Source organism: Dysidea avara, chromosome 1 (assembly GCF_963678975.1).
Source record: "Dysidea avara chromosome 1, odDysAvar1.4, whole genome shotgun sequence".
In the NCBI taxonomy this organism is placed as follows: Eukaryota; Metazoa; Porifera; class Demospongiae; order Dictyoceratida; family Dysideidae; genus Dysidea; species Dysidea avara.
Genome location: NC_089272.1, coordinates 57,580,831 through 57,586,347, shown reverse-complemented (window position 1 = coordinate 57,586,347; position 5,517 = coordinate 57,580,831). Strand labels below are relative to the sequence as shown.

Genomic DNA, 5,517 nt, shown 5'->3' with positions numbered 1-5,517 from the left:
ACATCATACTAAACCACATTGAGCATGTGACAGCTACATTGCTTTATTCATTTGTTTATTTAGGGTTTATACCCAGGTGTGAATTCTTTAATCTATGTTTTTGTTTATGTATATGTAACCAAAATATTTGATTTTAACCCATCAAAGGCTATATACTCCAAGTTGATAGTTCACAGGATAAAGTGACATTGTTCTGATGCTGGCAATAGCACAACATTTTAATACTTATAACTGGCATTACGTTAATCAACTGCTGCACATCAATTACAATACCACAATATCTCACTAGGCTACTCAACACCAGGGGACCAACAAACAGTCTTAAAACTTGGCTTGTTGTATTTTAGTGATAATAATTGTGACCGGATTTGCGAAAAGGGGTCTTCCACACACATCCAATTTACCAACTTTGACAATTAATAACGTTAAATTGGAAAGAGTTATCGACTTAAAACTTTGGTGAACATGAGAACCACCATACTTGAATGGATGCTGAAAACTTCAGGTTAATGTGTTACTTGAACACATAGTTATGGCCTCCCAAGTTCACAGAATTGGATGTGTGTGGAAGACCGCTTTTCGCAAATCCGGTCACATATATAATTATGGAAATTATTTTCACAATTAGCTATATACATAGGGATATAGCTAGCCATAACATGACTTGTATTTATAGCCATATCTCAAGGATAATTTCATGGTCCAGAATCAGACCTTGTTCCAGCAATCATCATGATTGTCAATGGGGATAGTCATGACACTGTCACAAAAACAGCTATAATGTTAAGTCTGGTGTGGCAAGCATCATTGGATTGAAAACGAAGAAAATATTGCACCTGGGAGTAAGAAACAAATAATTATGTGACAAAGCAGTTGATGGAAAAATACCTCCACACCAGTGTTTCTGCAACTGGGATGGATCTTCAGTTGTGACCAGCACAATCCTTAAAGGTTTCCAGGTGTCAGAGATACAGCATGCAGGCTGTGGTATATCAATTACATTGGTGACGGAGACAGTTCTGCTATTGTTAATGGTCTATCTTGGAGGATTGGAGTGACATCAAGAAATTGGAGTGTGCTAAAAGGAACTGTCGGTTACTATACAGTATTTGCAGAAAATGCATCAACACATAAATAATTATACCGAAGTATAGAGTGACCACAAGCCACTAGAATTCATTCACTGTACAATCAGACTAAAGTCAAATCTTTAAAATAAGAAGACCTGCACATAGCAGATACATACATTATCACAAGCATACTTAACCAACTCTGATAACTAAACTCAGATCAAAGACTTCGAGTTTGCAATACATGCCTTGTTACTGAATCTTCCTGTATCTGATGAGAAGAAGTCCCAATTCCAATTAGCACAATCACCAGTTACTGTCAGTGAATCGCCAACCGATGTCGCAAATGTCCCCATATCTGCCAGTTTTGTTGATGAGCGAGAAAGACAGAGAGAAGAGTCTGATTTGAGAAAATACATGTAGTATGAATAAACATCCAAGAAGTCATCATCCATAGTGTACTCCATGAACACTGCAGTGGCATGCAGGGGACCACATGAGACAAAAAGCCTATAGACAAATGATAACAACAATTGTATTCCATGGAGAAGGTTTAGAGATGAGAATCTGGCACAGCCATCATTCAATGCTGCAATGCTATTCCCCACCTTACAATCTCAAAAGTTATTTAAAATGAATTTGTGGTGGCACATACAGTATTACACACTACTTGGTACCAATTAATTTGTATGATATACCATACAGTATATGTAGACTAGTTGAGGTGATTGTGCTTTTTGATTCTCCATTAATTGACACATTATTATCATTTACAGTTCTTCACAATAACACATAATCAATATTAATCATATTGCTGGTTGCACACATATTTGTGGTAAGTACGTACATCAAACTCAGATCAATCAGATTATAATGTAATACAAGTGATCACATGATCAACACTAGGGACTAGTCCATGTTGTATCAGCTTCTGAGCATGTGTACATTCTACATGGTATGTACATAGTACATACAGGTTTCAACTACCAGCTACTTTTATAGTTGCAACAAAACATACATTGTCAAGCACATGCATGTTAATAACATGTTACTACTCACACTAACAAATGTAATTTACTGAACGTAGAGCTCCAGTTGATCAACCATTAGAGTTCCAACAGAAAAACTATGGATTCTACATATTCTAGCTTCTATATTACTTGTAGTACTGTCATTCAAGTTTCGGTAGAACCATGGTTGCCTAGGATTTGAACAACAGCTAGTACTACTGTAGCAGTCAGATCCATCCCACAGTGTGTCATTGAAGTAATAGACTGACCGATCATAAGTACTGATAGCTCCTGATTCACAGTAAAAGTTTGCTCCCACAAAGGGGGGAGAGGGTGATCCTAATCCACCAACAGCACACAGACAATTCCAACAACACTCTGAACGGTTATCATACGCTCCAACGGCATAGGTCCATATGTGCTGACGAGGACTGCCATAGGTGATTGATAATCCATCAAGATAGTAGCCATCAACTGTTGTTTGACCAAGACCATGGTATCCCCAAAAGCTATCTGTTACTCCCTTCTGATATCCTCTTGCTCTACCACACACCCTCTGGTAACTTGTTCCATTAGTGGATAAACTGATAGAAGAGCAAGTACCACTAGAGTCACTGACCGTACGGCAGAAGGTATTACCAGAATAGGTATCTGTACGCCATCCACTGGGCAAGCATCTCCCACAGTTATATCAAAGTTGATTATTCTTCTCCAGCCATTTTCTGCACTAGCATTACCAGCATAACATGAAGTCATTATTGCCATATCACAATATGTCCAATTTGCATTAATCCGATAGTATCCTGAAACAGGGTTATTGAAGAAGATGTCGTCACAAGATGATGCAGTATAATTCATCCCACAATATACCTTGGTTGGACCATCAGTTATCCAGTAATACCCTGACTTCTCTCGGCTTTCAGGATTCTTGGTATAGATATCTTCACAAGACTGACCAGGATAAAACGGAGATTTAAACCGGTACACACCACACTGTTCAGTCGCCACCACCAGTTCCTTAGTGAGAATCATTGTTAAAGTGAAATAAACCACCGACACCATCACCTATAACGTTACAATAGTATGAAGCACTGCGGCGAGTGCAATGCGAAATCGAAAACCTAGCACGAGGGTGTGGTCGAAAGGCTAGAGACCACACCCTTCTGCTATATTTTCTGTAGTGTACGACCAAGTCGTGCACGACTTGTTATACGAAGAAATTCTGTAAGCTTTGAACTTCCGGTTTCAAATCATGTGATCATCGCACGCTGTCAACCCACGTTTCTCTGCATAACAGTGATGAGTGAGTGACCATCTAAAAAGATATTGTGTGTCACTGGCATGAGTGGCTACCTCGTGAGTGTGACTGATGACCTTTTACCTTGGATTCTACAATATGAAAGGTAAATAACCTCAGTACATCAAGACACGCGTACACGGTAGTGTGTCGTGCGGCCCAAGAAGCCGGCGCGGCCCAAGAAGCCGGCGCGGCCCAAGAATCCGGCGCGGCCCAAGAAGCCGGCGCGGCCCAAGAATCCGGCGCGGCCCAAGAAGCCGGCGCGGCCCAAGAAGCCGGCGTGCCACACCGTGAGTATATTTACAGGAAGAAAGAAAACGTCATTTTCACACTTTCGTATCTCGGTGATACCTTATCCGATTGAAACCAAATTTGCTGCAGAGTTGCCCGCCAGCTAGGGGAGTCTACATTCCAAATTTGAAGGAAATCACTAAAGACATTTCCGAGATATGAGCGAATGGTTCAGGAGTTATGACCGATTTTTCGCGTAAAACAAGATCGATTTGTTGTCACGCCTACAGGGTAAACCGCTTCATGGAATGACTTGCAAATTGCTATGCAGATGAAGTATCCATCGTAGGAGTGCCTTTTGGTGGTTTGAAAGGAATCGAGATTAAGACCATGGAGATATGACACAAAACCCAACCTGTGTCACAATTACGCGATCGATTTTTAGTAATAAAAAAGTAATAGTTTTTACGCCTACTAGGCAAACCGCTAAGAGCAATGGGCTGAAAATAGGTGTATAGCTGGAATAATCTTCATAGAAAGTCCTTGCAGTTGTATAGAAGAATTGGATTACAAACCACTGAGTTATGATTCGAAAACCAACTCCATGTAGCAAATGCGAGATCGAGATACTCTAATAGAACAGTCACCCTAATAAAGCATTCAGCTAATTTATTTACTCCATTATAGAATTCTATTACATTACAAGTTATTCTGTAGGGACTTCAGCTGCAAACAGTTGATCTTATAGACAGTTCAGCAAGAAGCAAGTCACCCTGTGGAGAGTTAAGCTACAAATATATCGCTGTAGAGATTCAGAACAATACAAGTCACACTGAAGAGAGTTCAGCTATAAACAAGTCATGCACCCTGTAGAGAGTTCACCTACAATTAAATCACTCTCTAGAGAATTCAGCTGCACACAAGTCACTGTGCAGAGAGTTCAGCTACAAACAAATTACCCTGTAGAGAGATCAGCTACAAACAAAACACTTTGCAGAGAGTTCAGCTACAAACAAATCAATATTTAGAGATCAGCAACAAACAAATCAACTTGTAGAGAGATCAGCTAGAAACAAATCAACCTGCAGAGAGATCAGCTACAAACAAATTAGCTTGTAGAGAGATCAGTTACACACAAATCAACCTGTAGAGAGATAAGCTAGAAACAAATCACCCTGTAGAGAGTTCAGCTAAAACAAATCAACCTGCAGAGAGATCAGCTACAAACAAATCACCTTATAGACAGTTCAGCTACAAAAAATCGCCCTGTAGAGAGATCAGCTAGAAACAAATCACCCTGTAGAGATTTAAGCTGCAAACAAATCACCCTGTAGAGAGATCAGCTACAATCAAATCACCCTGTAGAGATTTAAGCTGCAAACAAATCACCCTGTAGAGAGATCAGCTAGAAACTAGACACAATGTAAAGAGTTCAGCTAGAAGAGGTCACCTTATAGAGAGTTCAGCTACAAAGAAACCATCATGTAGAGAGTTCAGCTGCAAACAAATCACTCTGTATAGAGTTCAGCTAGAAAAGTCACCTTGTAGAGAGTTCAGCTACAAAGAAACCGCCATGTAGAGAGTTCAGCCTCAAACAAATTACCGTGTAGAGAATTCAACAACAAACAAATCGCCCTGTAGAGGGATCAGCTAGAAGAAGTTACCTTGTAGAGAGTTCAGCTACAAAGAAACCATCATGTAGAGAGTTCAGCTACAAAGAAAGCACCATATAGAGAGTTTAGCTGCAAACAAATCACCTGTAGAGAGTTCAGCTAGAAACAAATCACCCCGTAGAGAGATCAGCTAGAAGAGGTCACCTTGGAGAGAGTTCAGCTGCAAAGAAATCACCACCTAAAGAGTTCAACTGCAAACAAATCACCCTGTAGAGGGATCAGCTATAAGAAGTCAC

General features: G+C 40.0%; 1 long non-coding RNA gene across 1 annotated transcript; it reads right to left on the bottom strand.

Annotated features, from left to right (window-relative positions):
- Positions 1-672: 672 nt before the first annotated feature.
- LOC136251226 (uncharacterized) lies at positions 673-3,209 on the bottom strand. The gene is made up of 3 exons (XR_010698981.1): positions 2,130-3,209; positions 889-1,580; positions 673-836 (listed from the first exon to the last, which is right to left on the bottom strand). It is a non-coding gene; the product is annotated as an uncharacterized lncRNA (long non-coding RNA).
- Between the last annotated feature and the right edge of the window lie 2,308 nt (positions 3,210-5,517).